A 16,521-nucleotide genomic window follows, 5' to 3' on the forward strand; every position below is an offset into this window, starting at 1 on the left:
GGCGTCACGTCCCACCACACCTTTTGAATGAAATGCCGGTCTTGTTTAAATGGGGTTTATCGCACATTATGCAATGAGAGCATTTTCAAGTGGGGTGTAACTGCAAATTGAAGTGGTTGTCACCTGATGTGGTAGTAAGCCCCTGAATTAGTTTGAATGGGGGCTGGCTAGTACATGGAAATCTGCAGTTAGTATTAAAATCACAAATTAATGCGTTAATGGATTAATAGACATGACTTATGGAAATATATCCTCTACACTGCCAACAATCCTTCTGTTAACCATGTATTCTGCTTTCAAGTTTGTCCTTCCAAAACGAATCACCTCACACTTTTCAGGGTTAAACTCCATCTACCCCTTCTCAGCCCAGCTCTGCATTCTGTCAATGTCCCTTTGTAACCTAGAACAGCCCTCTGCACTGTCCACAACTCAACCCATCTTCGTATCGTCTGTGAACTTGCTAATCCACCCTTCCACTCCTACATCCAAATCATTTACAGAAACCACAAATAGAAGAGGACCCAGAACAGATCCTTGTGGTACACTACTCGTAACTGAGCACCATGTTGAATATTTTCCATCCACTACCACCCTTTGTCTTCTAAGGGTCAGCCAATTCTGAATCTAATCTGCCATATTTCCCCCTATCCCATGCCTCCTTATCTTCTGCGTGAGCCTACCATGGGGAACCTTATCAATCACCTTATTTAAATCCACATATACCACACCCACTGCTCCACCTTCATCCACGTGTTTGGTCACCTCTTCAAAGAATTCAATAAGGTTTGTGAGGCACAATCTACCCTTCTCAAATCTGTCCTGACTATCACAAATCAAACTGTGCCTTTCCAAGTGATCATTGTCCCTGTCTCTCAGAATCCTTTCCAATAAGTTGCCAACCACTGACGTAAGACTAACTGGTCTGTAATTCACAGGGTTATCCCTGTTTCCTTTCTTAAACAAAGGAATGACGTTTGCCTCTTTTCAATCTTCTAGCACTATACCCTTGGACAGTGAGGACAAAAAGATCATTGCCAATTGCTCTGCAATCTTGTCCCTCATTTCCCATAGAATCCTTGGATAAATCCCATCAGGCCCAGGGTCTTATCTATCTTCAACTTCCTCAGAATTCCTAACACACCTTGTTTACTAACTTCCCCTCCTCTAGCCTACCTGCTTGTTTCACACTATCCTCCTCTACAACTAGGTCCCTCTCAGTTGTGAAGACTGAAGAAAAGTATTCATTAAGGACTTCTCTGATCTCTTTAGGCTCTGTGCATAAATTCCCTTTTCAATCCTTGATCAGCACTACCCTTTCTCTGGTCATTCTCTTATTCCTCACGTACGCGTAAAAAGCCTTGGAGTTTTCCTTGATCCTATTTGCCAAAGTTGTCTCATGCCCCCTTATAGTTCTCCTAAGCCCTTTCTTCAGCTCCTTCCTGGCTAACTTGTATCCCTCTAGAGCCTTTTCTGTTCCTCTTTTGCAAAACCTTACATAAGACTCCTTCTTCCTCTTAACCAGTCATTCCACCTCTCTTGAGAATCATGACTCCCTCCCTTGACCACATTTTCTCTGCCTGCGAGGGACAAACATATTGAGCACATGCAGTATGCATTCCTTAAAAAATCTCCACATTTCTGTGGCGTTCTTCCTTGACAGCATCTGTTCCCAATTTATGTTACCTTGTTCTTGCCTAACTGCTTTGTAATTACTCTTCATCCAGTTGTAAACTTCACCCTGCTGTATATACCTATCCTTATCCATGTCGATCATGAAAGAAACAGAATTATGTAGCTACCGCCAAAATGCTCACCTACCAACAGGTCTAACACTTGGGCCAGTTTGTTGCCAAGCACCATATTCAAAGTGACCTCTCCACGTGTTGGTCTATCTGTGTACTGTGTCAGGAATCCTTCCTGAATGCACTGGATAAAATCTGCTCCATCTAAACTATTGCAACTAAAATATCTCCAATCAATATTTGCAACGTTGAAGTCACCCATGACTACAACCCTGTGATTTCTGCAACTTTCCAGTATCTGCCTCCCAATCCGGTCCTGTACTTCTCTGCAACTATTAGGGGGTCTGTAACAAAACCCCAAAGTGACTTCTCCTTTCTTGTTCTTGACCTCAACCTAAACTGACTCTCTAGACGTATCATTCTCGAACTGCCTTTCAGTAGCTGCTATACTTGCTCTGACTAGCAATGCCATTCCCTGACCTCTTTTTCCACCCTCCCTATTTCTTTTAAAGCATCTAAATTCTGAAACTTCCAACATCCATTCCTCTCCCTGAATTATCCAAGTTTCTGTAATGGCCAAGTAGTTCCAAGCACTGACCCATGTTCTAAGTTCATCCACTTTATTTCCGATATTTCTTGCGTTGAAGTATACACACCTCAGACTATCTCGGTGTCCGCAATTATGCTCCATCGACCATATTTCTTTCTCAAACACCTCACTGTTGTGTCTGTTGGAATGTATTTGAAGTTGACGGATTCAGGTCCACCTTCACTTAACTACTTAGGGAAGCAAGCTGGAACTTTGCCCCGGGGCTCAACTACATTTCAACCAAGTGAAAACTGAGAAACTTGTAACTGCAAAGAATAAGGTGCTATGGATCTGTCTTCGAGAAATTATAGGAAACCAGCCTTCCACCCATTGACTTCCTCAACACTTCCCGCTGCCTTTGGAAAGCAGCCAAATTAATCAAAGATAACAAGGTGTGGAGCTGGATGAACACAGCAGGACAAGCAGCATCAGAGGAGAAGGAAAGCTGACGTTTCAGTTCATCATACCCTTTTTTCTGAAGAAGCGTCTAGACCCAAAACATCAGCATTCCTGCTCTTCTGATGTTGCTTGGCCTGCAGTGTTCATCCAGCTCTATGCCTTGTTATCTCATATTCTCCAGCATCGGCAGTTCCTGCTACTTCTGAATATAATCAAAGACACTTTTTCAACTTCTTCTGTCAGGCAGAAGATACAAAAGTTTGAAAACACATACCGACAGGTTCAGGACAGCCTTTTCCCCGTTGTTATCAGGCTTATGAATAGACCTCTCATATGCCTTTTTCTGCACCTCTTCTATGCTGTAACACGATATGCTGCATCCTGTTCTCTTAACCTGATGTACTTATATGAGGCCCTTCATCAGAGAGGGGGATGGGGGGAGGGAACTGGAATAAATAGGGAGAGAGGGGGAGGCGGACCGAAGATGGAGAGTAAAGAAGATAGGTGGAGAGGGTGTAGGTGGGAAGGTAGGGAGGGGATAGGTCAGTCCAGGGAAGACGGACAGGTCAAGGAGGTGGGATGAGGTTAGTAGGTAGCTGGGGGTGCGGCTTGGGGTGGGAGGAAGGGATGGGTGAGAGGAAGTCCTCCTCCTGGACACCACCCCCAGGCCTCCTACCCTCCCTCGACCTCTTCATCTCCAACTGCCGTCGAGACATCAACCGCCTCAACCTCTCCACCCCTCTCACCCACTCCAACCTCTCCCCCGCAGAACGGGCAGCCCTCCGCTCCCTCCGCTCCAACCCCAACCTCACCATCAAACCCGCAGACAAGGGTGGCGCAGTGGTAGTATGGCGTACTGACCTCTACATCGCCGAGGCCAGACGCCAACTCTCCGACACCACCTCCTACCGCCTCCTCGATCATGACCCCACACCCGAGCACCAAACCATCATCTCCAACACCATTCATGACCTCATCACCTCAGGGGACCTCCCACCCATAGCCTCCAACCTCATTGTTCCCCAACCCCGCACGGCCCGTTTCTATCTCCTTCCCAAAATCCACAAACCTGCCTGCCCCGGTCGACCCATCGTCTCAGCCTGCTCCTGCCCCACCGAACTCATCTCCACCTATCTGGACTCCATTTTCTTCCCTTTGGTCCAGGAACTCCCCACCTATGTCCGTGACACCACCCACGCCCTCCACCTCCTCCAGGACTTCCAATTCCCTGGCCCCCAACACCTCATATTCACCATGGACGTCCAGTCCCTGTACACCTGCATTCCGCATGGAGATGGCCTCAAGGCCCTCCGCTTCTTCCTGTCCCGCAGGCCCGACCAGGCCCCCTCCACCGACACTCTCATCCGCCTAGCGGAACTCGTCCTCACACTCAACAACTTCTCTTTTGACTCCTCCCACTTCCTACAGACCAAGGGGGTGGCCATGGGCACCCGCATGGGCCCCAGCTATGCCTGCCTCTTTGTAGGTTACGTGGAACAGTCCATCTTCCGCACCTACACAGGCCCCAAACCCCACCTCTTCCTCCGGTACATTGATGACTGTATCGGCGCCGCCTCTTGCTCCCCAGAGGAGCTCGAACAGTTCGTCCACTTCACCAACACCTTCCACCCCAACCTTCAGTTCACCTGGGCCATCTCCAGCACATCCCTCACCTTCCTGGACCTCTCAGTCTCCATCTCAGGCAACCAGCTTGTAACTGATGTCCATTTCAAGCCCACCGACTCCCACAGCTACCTAGAATACACCTCCTCCCACCCACCCTCCTGCAAAAATTCCATCCCCTATTCCCAATTCCTCCGCCTCCGCCGCATCTGCTCCCACGATAAGACATTCCACTCCCGCACATCCCAGATGTCCAAGTTCTTTAAGGACCGCAACTTTCCCCCCACGGTGATTGAGAACGCCCTTGACCGCGTCTCCCGCATCTCCCGCGACACATCCCTCACACCCCGCCCCCGCCACAACCGCCCCAAGAGGATCCCCCTCGTTCTCACACACCACCCTACCAACCTCCGGATACAACGCATTATCCTCCGACACTTCCGCCATTTACAATCCGACCCCACCACCCAAGACATTTTTCCATCCCCTCCCCTGTCTGCTTTCCGGAGAGACCACTCTCTCCGTGACTCCCTTGTTCGCTCCACACTGCCCTCCAACCCCACCACACCCGGCACCTTCCCCTGCAACCGCAGGAAATGCTACACTTGTCCCCACACCTCCTCCCTCACCCCCATCCCAGGCCCCAAGATGACATTCCACATTAAGCAGAGGTTCACCTGCACATCTGCCAATGTGGTATACTGCATCCACTGTACCCGGTGCGGCTTCCTCTACATTGGGGAAACCAAGCGGAGGCTTGGGGACCGCTTTGCAGAACACCTCCGCTCAGTTCGCAACAAACAACTGCACCTCCCAGTCGCAAACCATTTCCACTCCCCCTCCCATTCTCTTGATGACATGTCCATCATGGGCCTCCTGCACTGCCACAATGATGCCACCCGAAGGTTGCAGGAACAGCAACTCATATTCCGCCTGGGAACCCTGCAGCCATATGGTATCAATGTGGACTTCACCAATTTCAAAATCTCCCCTTCCCCCACTGCATCCCTAAACCAGCCCAGTTCATCCCCTCCCCCCACTGCACCACACAACCAGCCCAGCTCTTCCCCCCCACCCACTGCATCCCAAAACCAGTCCAACCTGTCTCTGCCTCCCTAACCGGTTCTTCCTCTCACCCATCCCTTCCTCCCACCCCAAGCCGCACCCCCAGCTACCTACTAACCTCATCCCACCTCCTTGACCTGTCCGTCTTCCCTGGACTGACCTATCCCCTCCCTACCTCCCCACCTACACCCTCTCCACCTATCTTCTTTACTCTCCATCTTCAGTCCGCCTCCCCCTCTCTCCCTATTTATTCCAGTTCCCTCCCCCCATCCCCCTCTCTGATGAAGGGTCTCGGCCCGAAACGTCAGCTTTTGTGCTCCTGAGATGCTGCTTGGCCTGCTGTGTTCATCCAGCCTCACATTTTATTATCTTGGAATTCTCCAGCATCTGCAGTTCCCATTATCTCTGATACTTATATAAGGTGTGGTTTGTCTGATTAGCATGCAAAACTTTATCTCAGTACATGTGACAATAATAAATCAAACCAAATAAGTCAACACTTGGCCCTGAAGGAGTTCACTCAGATTTATAAATGTTCAGTTTATGAGCGGCTATCCCTGAGTAGGACTGGTTGGGAAGTTGTTTGCATTAGCAGGAGAGACTAGCACCCAAGGGCACAGCTTTAGAGTAAAGGGAAGAAATGAAAAGAAATTTCTTCAGCCAAAGGGTGGTAAATCTATGGAATTCATTGCCACAGAAGACTATTGAGGACAACCAATTGAGTATATTTAAGACAGAAATAGATAGGTTCTTGATTGTCAAGGGGATCAGAGGTTACAGGGAGGAAGTGGGAGAGTGGGATTGAGAAACTTATCAGCCATGATTGAATGACAGAGCAGACTTGATGGGCAGAATGGCCTAATTTCCGCTCCTACATCTTATGGTACAGTTGGCTGTAAGGTAGACTGGGGATTTACAGTCTACAGCCATGTAACACAGACTCAATGACCATCCTAACCCCAACCTTTCACCTAGCATTGATATAGTTAACCAGTCTTAAGTTAATGTAACCTGTTATCTTCCTATTATGGAATAAACTGCTTCGTGTTTCTCAGATATGCGCTCATGCTGCAAAAGAATGATCTATAGTTAATGCTTCACCATTTATTAGTAGGAAGCCTCATAGACTATATAATAAGTCTTGATGATGACATATCTATCCAAAGAGCAAAACTTTTTGGAGCTGTGGATGTCTCTTCCAACACCTCTAATCTTTGTTTCTTCAGTAGGTTAAAAGGGGAAACGTGGGCCTGCAATATCTCAAAGCTTCACCTCGAAAAGTCCTCCTGAACATTTGTAACAACGTTTGACTTGGCTTCTTTATATCCAGTGACAAGAAGCTGCTGTTGTCAAAAGCTGAGAGTATTAATTAGAGGAAGTACTGTTGCTTCCAGGAGACCATGCCATAACACTTAATAACTCCCACCGAGCCAGAATAATATGGTAAAGGTACATGAACAAATATCAACTCACATGTCCTGATTTCCGAGAACAGGATTGCCAGAGGTAGCTCCACAGCACCTGAGACAATAGTTCATTGACATTCTAAATTTTGCACAATAATTAGGGCCCAGAACTGTAAAGCTACATCAACTCCAGTTACTTGGAAATGCTGAAGGTGATATGCTAGTTTTCTTATTTCGCTTGTTTCCTTTTTGCCCTTCTCTCCTGACGGTTGTAGGGATTCCTGAGACTTGATCCCATGGTAATCAGTAGTTAGCTGATACTTTACCCAAGTCACCATGAAATGACAATATGAATATGTTGCGTGAGATCAATTGTTGCTCAGCCTGTTATATAAGGGCTTTAGGACACTGGAGCAACTTTATGATGATGCCTTGGAACTGATCCTCACTGGGCATAAATAGCACATTGGGGGAAGAATAATTAAAGGAAAATGAAGAGAGAAACAGATGGTTCAACCTGAGTGATAATATCTCCCAGCTGGGAGACACATTGGGAAAACAAAATGTTTGCTCACACCAATGATAATTGCCAAATCGACACCTTCATCTGATTTTTTTTTCATTCTGCATGTACATATACAATAAAGAAGGCAATTTTAAAGAAAAGAAAACAAGAAAACCTACTCTGCTTGACACTTTTTAACATTTATCAATCTGTACTTTCATTCAATTATTTTAATTTTTATGTGTTTTTATCACATCTTTCATAATGCATCATGGGTGTAAAAAAATATAGCCCAGGGAAAATATTAGCACAGACTGGTCTCAATAAAACGTGAACAAGACTGTCCCTTGTTTTGTGCTTTTCTGTCCTTGAGCTCATTTTCAAGATAGACTGGGCAAGACCAGGCAAGCTCAGGCAATGTCTTCGGGCTTGGGGTTCTATCTCGATAGAAATTGTCCCATTGGGCAGACACAGCATGTGCTCATGAAGGGCAGGTCATGCTTGGCAAATCTTTTGGAATTCTATGAAGACATTACGAGCAAGGTGGACAATGGGGACCCAGTGGATGTGGTGTACCTAGATTTCCAAAAAGCCTTCGACAAGGTGCCGCACAAGAGGCTGCTGCATAAGATAAGGATGCATGGCATTGGGGGTGAAGTATCAGAATTAGAATTCCTGCAGTGTGAAAACAGGCCCTTTGGCCCAACAAGTCCACACTAAACCTCAGAACATCCCACCCAGGCCCATCCCCCTATAACCTACTTAATCTACACCTCCCTGAACACTATGGGTAATTTAGCATGGCCAATCCAACTACCTTGTACATCTTTTGGATGAGCATTGATAAAGGATTCGTTGACTAACAGGAAGCAAAGAGTGGGGATAAATGAGTGCTATTCTGGCTGGCAATCAGTGACTAGTGGTGGACCTCAGGGATCGGTGTTGGGACTGCAATTATTTACAAGTTATATAGACGATTTCAAGTTGGGGACCACGTGTAGGGTGTCAAAATTTGCAGATGACACCAAAAGGAGTGGCAGAGAAAAGTGTGCAGAGAACTGTAAAACTTTGCAGAGGAACTTAGATACATTGAGTGAGTGGGCAAAGGTCTGGCAGATGGAATACAATGTAAGTAAATGTGAAGTCATACATTTTGTTAGTAAAAGGGGTTATTACTTGAATTGTAAAAAGTTGCAGCATGCTGCTCTGCTGAGGGACCTGGATGTCCTTGTCCACGAATCACAGAAGGTTGGTCTGCAGGTACAACAAGTAATTCGGAACGCAAACGGAATTTTGTCCTTCATTGCTAAAAGGATTGAGTTTAAAAGTAGACAGGTTATGTTGCAGCTGTACAAGGTGCTGGTGAGGCCACACCTGGAGCATTGTGTGCAGTTTTGGTCTCCTTACTTGAAAATATCAGCGATGATCTTATTGAATGGCGGAGCAGGCTCGAAGGGCCGGACTGCCTACTCCTGCTCCTCATTCTTATGTTCTTGTGTATGTTCTCTGTAACACTGTTAGTTGCATATTAAAGACTGAATATTACAATACATTGCATTCAGAGATAAACCAGGTGCTAATTTTTCTTATACGTATTGAAATACTAAACTCAACTCCTAATGTCATTTTGGCTATACTCCACAAGCCCCTCTGCACCTACACCTGGTTCTAGCACTGAGACTGCTGAATCAACATGGAACAGACTAGGCAACATCAGCTTCCCATGATATAGTGCAATGCCAGCACTTTCTGTCCATAGGTCAATGGAAGAGCTTGACAAAGGCTTTTTTTTCCAAAAGTGGATGCTTCAGGCCCTGATTTAGACAGTCCATTCCCAATGATAATGGAATGAACATGATGTTAAAATTCAAGCAGTGAAGGTATGAAGGGTTGGCTAGCTAAGTTGACTGAATGACTGGTCTGTGATGTAAAAGAATACTGGCAATGTGGGTTTAATTTCTGTAAGGCTGAGGCTACCGTGAAGGTACAGAATTCTCAAATTTTCCTGAGGTGTAATGGTGCTCAGATTAAATTCACCACAGTTGTCTGTCTCTGGTGGACCATGGTGACTTTACTTAAGCTCATTTTAGTACACGATACAGTTTGAGGAGGCAGTATATACTTCACCCCAGGTAGTGCCTGTGCTCAATGAAGTACTTCGGTGCCTGACAATATTTTAACAGTGATTAACCATGTAATGTGCCCTGTGTCAAGCTCAGTAAATGTGCTGGGTACAATGGAGTAAGAGACTTACTACAGGGGTAAAAATCTATTATTCTCAGTAAATGGAGTGGCATGGTGGCGCAATGGTTAGCACTGCTGCCTCACAGCTTTGGGTGACTGTATGGAATTTGCACATTGTCTTTGTGGCTTTCCTCTGGGTGCTCTGGTATCCTCTCTCAGTCCAAAGATGTAGAACATAGAACATAGAACAGTACAGCACAGAACAGGCCCTTCAGCCCACAATGTTGTGCCGACCATTGATCCTCATGTATGCACCCTCAAATTTCTGTGACCATATGCATGTCCAGCAGTCTCTTAAATGACCCCAATGACCTTGCTTCCACAACTGCTGCTGGCAACGCATTCCATGCTCTCACAACTCTCTGTGTAAAGAACGCGCCTCTGACATCCCCTCTATACTTTCCACCAACCAGCTTAAAACTATGACCCCTCGTGCTAGCCATTTCTGCCCTGGGAAATAGTCTCTGTGTGGGTTAAGTGGATGCACCATGGGAAATGCAGGGTTATAGGGATAGGTCTGAGTGGGATGCTCTTTGGAGGGCTGCTGTCAACTAGAAGGGCTGAGTGACCTGCTCCAAGACAGTAGGGGTTCTAAATCTAAGACTTCATCCTCCAAATTCTTTGTACCTTGCATCACCACCTGAGAATGCATTCCCCTCAATCATTTCTCTTTACCATATACATTTTTTTCTTTAAATATGATCCTGCTCAGTGATCTTACTACATATCTCTGGAGCAGAGATAGTAGGAATCCTGTAGCCCAATGTTATCAATGTGGACTTCAAAAGCTTCAAAATCTCCCCTCCCCCTACCGCAACCCAAAACCAGAGATAGTAGGAACTGCAGATGCTGGATAATCTGAGATAACAAGGCATAGAGCTGGATGAACACAACAGGCCCAGCAGCATCAGAGGAGCAGAAAAGCTGACATTTCGGGCCTGAAACATCAGCTTTCCTGCTCTTCTGATGCTGCTTGGCCTGCTGTGTTCATCCAGCTCTACATCTTGTTATCTGGCATCCCAAAACCAGCCCAGCTTGTCCCCACCTCCCTAAGCTATCCTTCCTCCGAGCCATCCCCTCCTCCCATCTCAAGCTCCAACCCTATCTCCTACCTACTAGCCTCATCCCGCCCCCTTGACCTTTCCATCCTCCCTGGGCTGACCTATCCCGTCCCTAACTCCCCACCTACACTCACCTTACTGGCTCCATCCCCACCTCTTTGACCTGTCTGTCTCCTCTCCACTTATCTTCTCCTTTATCCATCTTTTATCTGCCTCCCACTTTCTCCCTATTTATTTCAGAACACCCTTCCCCTCCCCCATTTCTGAAGAAGTGTCTGGGCCTGAAAGGTCAGCTTTCCTGTTCCTCTGATGCTGCCTGGCCTGCTGTATTCGTTCAGCTCTACACCTTGTTATCTCTGGAGCAGCTGGGATTCAAATGTTGATCTTCTTGAGATAGTGACATTATCATTGAGCTTCAGTAGCCCTCCAATTCAGCTAAACAGCAGTCCAATTAATTGAGAGCTAGCATCATCAATTAATGTTTAACAAATGTTAATTATTGTTCAGTAATAGTTCGTAGGATATGTATGCACCAAATGAAAGTAGAAGCAGCTTGGGATATCATGCCTGTATGATTAAATTGTGTATTCTACCTCACTATCTCCTCTCACGAACAATGGATTTTTAGATAAAAATAATGCAGAACTGGCAACTGCCATTAATCATTCAGAATTTATTCAAACCTTTTGGAGAGGATTGGAATAAAAGGGTTGAGCAATCAGGTAAGATCAAAAGGCTTTTCACTCAAAGAATTTAAATTTAAGACTGCTTCAACTCGAGTGATAATATATTGGGAAGAATCAATTCCAATCTTAGTGGATGTAAGTCCACAGTACAAACTGAGTCATAACTAGCACTAATTGATCCAACCATCTCTGGTCAGGTGACACATGATCTTCAGGATTGTCACAGAAATACTGACATATTTTCATGAAGGTGAACAAAAACTCAAAATGTGGACACTGAGTTTAAACCTAACCACTCCCTGCAATTTGTAAGCGGCAGAGCTGGACCAGACAGTGTTCACGCAGCCAGCTCTTGGGCAATTATCTCCCTGTTGTAACCAGACAGAACTGAAACATGGTTCCAGAATGAGCTGCTGTTTCCACCTCCAGTGAACCTACTTTGTTAGGAGAATGCCACATGAATTTTGGGACAATAAAATGTGAGGCTGGATGAACACAGCAGGCCCAGCAGCATTTCAGGAGCACAAAAGCTGATGTTTCGGGCCTAGACCCTTCATCAGAGCTCTCTCATCATGGTCATCACAGTCAGAATGGTCTAGGCCCAAAATGTCAGCTTTTGTGCTCCTGAGATGCTGCTGGGCCTGCTGTGTTCATCCAGCCTCACAATTTATTTTCTTGCATTCTCCAGCATCTGCAGTTCCCATTATCACTGAACTTCGGGACACTTCGGGTAGGAGGTCAGAGGCATAGCGTGACAAGGATAGCAGTTGACGATTCAAGGTTCAAACCACATTCTGCAGCCTCCAAATAGGGAAAGTAGTCAGCTCATTGAACTTTCCTGGCCCTGAGCAACGCTCGTGTTGGATGCGAATGCAAGAATCTTCAAGAAAGGCATGAAGAGGGGGATAAAAGGGGTCGCTTGAAGCCCCAGCTTTCTCTGCTTTTGCACCTTCTTCAACAGCATCTCCAGTGAATGCCTTCAATTAACTGCTGAGCTACACAACAGCTCCATTCACCTTGTGGCTGATTAGTGAAATATCCACAGGCAATAAGGAAGTGACTTCTCACGATGGAAGAGAAATTGGCATCTGAGGGGGCACTTGAGTTTGAGCGAGATTCTTCTGTGCTTAATCCATGTCTCATTTCAGCCCGGCACAAGTTTTGACGGTACTATGCACAAAAATGTTTTTAAAAGTTGTAAGATAATGAACATAGTTCAGGCACAAATTAAATAAGAAAGAGAAAATAAATAATAGATTGTTAATAATGTATTCCTTGTGGTGATTACAGAGCAACAATCCAATAAAAGGGTTAAGACAAGTGCTATCTGGCAACATGACCCCTTGAATTGGATTGCCAGCTGTAATCATTCAGTAAAACCTAATTAACGGAAATAATTAGCCAGTTCTTAATTTTACTTGCAAATCAAATCTATTTATGTTAGGTTCTGCGGTATCAGTTTGGAGAGTTATGATCAGTGACCACACTCTCTCTATTTCCAGTTCACCAATTAGTTAGTTCGATGGCTAGTTGTCCAGCCAAATTGCCAATCAATCTTCAGCAGTGAGATGGCACAATAAGTGGCAATAAATACCCATATCTTCTGTGCATTCATGCTCTGTTCAGCTCTGGTCTTGCATTGACATTCAGTGCAGCAACATGGAATTACTTTGTCTGCCAATGTAGCACTGTGTGCCTGTAATTAATAAAGAGAACTGAAATGTTTTGTTCTTTGCACAGTACATTTTGACGCGGCTGCCCAACATTGCTGCTCAGTGACAATCCTCCCATTAAGACAGTCACTCCTGGCATCGAGTTGGCTGCTCAGTCAAAACACTCAGTTCCCCATTGCCAGTGAACTGCTTCCCCGTCACTCCCGTTCCGATAGTCCCTTGGGATTACCGGTTCAAACACATCACCAACATCTTCCTCAATGTGTTTAGATGTGGGAGCTTACAAATATTAATGAGAACGACATGCAGTGATAACATGATGAGAATGCCTGGTAGTTGCCCTTGCATAAGTGACATTTTTACAGAATTAATTCCAATTGATACCCTCAAGTAAAACTTGCATTGTATGTTTTTGGCAATACTTCTCAACATTTATGTTTGTTTGCATGGCAATGAGTGAACAAGTGACAAGACACATCAGCAACGGATTAGTCAAGAGTTTATGGGTAATGCAATGCCTCCACCTTCCCTTACATGCTCAATAGTCTGAAATAGGGAGAGATAAAGTGGTCTCCAATGAAGACAAGGGCTTACAGTTTTGAATATAAACATGGGAGAAGATTGCTGGAGCAATGGCAGAGATAGTTAAAACCTCACTGGCCACAGACAAATTACCAAATGATTGGGAATCACTGGCCCAAGACTGTCTAAAGTGGAGGAGGTGCATCTGGGAAGGCATCAAACACCTCGAGACTTACCGTCGGGAAAAAGTGGAGGCCGGGCGAGAACAGCGAAAGGAGCATGCTGCCACACCAACGCCCCACTCGCCCCTTCCCATGACCACCAACAGCCCCGAGCGTAATAGAGCCTGCGGTAGCTGTGTTGATCTGTACTGTACAGCCCCACCCTGAGAGTGGAAAAGTCAACCTCATCTGTGAAGGAATGCCAATGATGAGGATGCTGCCAGATGACTGGATGATAGCTAATGTTGTTCCTTTGTTCGAGAAAGACAGCAAAGAAAGGCCAGGTAATTGCAGACCTATTAGTCTGATTCCAGTGGGTCAGAAATTATTGGAAGAAATTCTGAAGGATATGCTTAATCAATATGTGGAAAGGCAGGGATAGTCAGCATGAATTTCTTAGATGGAGATCCTATCTGACGAATTAAGTTGTTTGAAAAGATGATAAATACCTCGATGAGGGGAATGTAGTTGTTGTGGTTCACATGGTCTCCAATAAGGTCTTTGAGAAGGTCCCACATGGAAGGCTAATCCAAATGGTCAGACCCCATGGGATCTAAGGCAAGTTGGCAAACTGGATCCAAAACTGACTTCCAAACAGGGAGTAAAGGATAATAGTGGAAGGTTTTGTTTGTAATTGGAAGCATCTGACCAGGGTTGTACAACAGGGATTGGTGCTGGAGCCCTTGCTGTTCGTTATATATATATTAACAACTTGAATTCGAATGTATAAAATATGATTATTAAGCTCATCGATGATACAAAAATTGGGGTTTTGTTGACATTGAGGAGGTCATTCTCAGGCTACAGTTTGATATTGATCAGCTGGTAAATTGGGCAGAGGAATGGCAGATGGAATTTAATTCCAATAAGTGCAAGGTCTGATAAGGGAAGTATGTACACAATGAACAGTAGGCCTTTCGGGAGAACTGAGAAACCAAGGGATCTTGGTGCACAAGCCCATGGATCTCAGAAGGTGTCAACACAGACTGATAAGGTGGTGAAAAGGGGAAACAGGATGTTTGCCTTCATTAACCAGAACGTAGAATATAGAAGCAGGGGTCTCTTGTTGCAACTTCATGGAACATTGGTTAGGCCACAGATGAAATAATGTGTGCAGTTCTGGTTGCCACACTATCAGGGGGACATGACTGCACTGGAGCTGGTGCAAAGGAGATTCACCAGGATGCTGCCGGGGCTGAGAGGTCTCAGTTATGAGGAGGGAGTGATAGAATGGCTTTGTTTTGCCCTGGGAAAGAAGAAGATGGGTGGGGGTGGGGGTTTGGGGGCTCTCTGAGTGAGGTATACAAAATTATGGCAGGCACAGACAGAGTAGATCAAGGGAATTTCTTCCTCATGGCCGATGTGGTACATGTTACTGAGATTAGGATAGGAGAATAGGACAGATGAATGCATCACTGAGGTGCAGGGGGGGCAGGAATTCAGATTTTTGATCATTGGAATCTCTTCTGGGGCAGAAGTAACCTGTACAAGAGAGATGGGTTTCTCCTGAACTGGGGGAAGAACCAAATTCCTGAAGGAGAGATTTGCTAGAACTGTACAGAAAGGATTAAACTAATTTGGCAGAGGAGTGGATCCCTAAGCAATATTGAGGCAAGAGAGAAGATTGTGGCTGGTACAGAAGTTAAAGTGAGCAAGGTAACTTGACAAGGTAGGCAAGAGCATAGCAAAGAACGAGGGAAAACTGATGTATTAAACTGCATTTATTTCAATATCAGAGGTCTTATAGGTAAGGCAGGTGAACTCAGGGCATAAATGGGAACATGGGACTGGGATATCATACATTTACAGAAAGATGGCTGACAGATGGACAGGATTGGCAGTTCAATGCTCCAGGGTATAGATGCAACAAGAAGGAACAAAAGGGAGGCATGAGAGATGGGGGAATGGTGTTTTTGATGAGGGAAAACATCAGGGCAGTGCTTACAGAAGGTATTCCTGGGGGATTGTCCAGTAAAGCTGCTTGAGCGGAACTGAAAAATAAGATCAATTTGATGGGATTGTATGATAGGCCCCCCCCCCAGCAGTAAGTAGGAAATCGACAATCAAATATGTTGGGAGATCACAGATAGCTGTAAGAATAATAGGGTTGTAGTAGTAGGAGATTTTAACTTTCTAAACATAGACTGGAACTGTCATAGTGTTAAAGGCTTGGATGGGAGTTATATGTTGAGTGTATTCCAGAAAACTTTGTCAATCAATCTGTGAATGGTCTGACTAGAGAAGAGTAAAACTTGACCTTGTTTTGGGAAATAAGAAAATGTTAGAAATAAGGCAGGACAAGTGACTGAGGAAGCTGGTGAGGGAACAATTTGGGACCAGTGACCATAATTGTATTCATTTTAAAATACTTTTGGAAAAAGATAATCCTGGTCTGCAAGTTAACATTGTAAACTGGGGCAAGGCAAATTTTGATGGTATTAGACAGGAACTTTCAAAAGTTGTTTGGGAAGAAGCAGTTTACAGGTAAAGGGAGATCTTGAAATAGAAGTCTTTTAAAAGTGATTTAATAAGAGTTGAGGGCCAGTTCATTCCTGTCAGAATGAAGAGCAAGACTGGCAGGAGAAGGGAACACTGGAATGAGTCGAGATATTGAGGCTCTGGTCAAGAAAATGAAGGGGGCATATGCCAGATATAGATAGCTGGGATCAAATAGATCTCTTGAGGAGTATAAGGGCGTAGGTGTACACTTAAGAGAGAAATCAGGAGGGCAAAAAGGAGACATGAGATAGCTTTGGCAGATAAAGTTAAGGACAATCCAAAGAGA

Source organism: Stegostoma tigrinum, chromosome 28 (assembly GCF_030684315.1).
Source record: "Stegostoma tigrinum isolate sSteTig4 chromosome 28, sSteTig4.hap1, whole genome shotgun sequence".
NCBI classification, from domain to species: domain Eukaryota; kingdom Metazoa; phylum Chordata; class Chondrichthyes; order Orectolobiformes; family Stegostomatidae; genus Stegostoma; species Stegostoma tigrinum.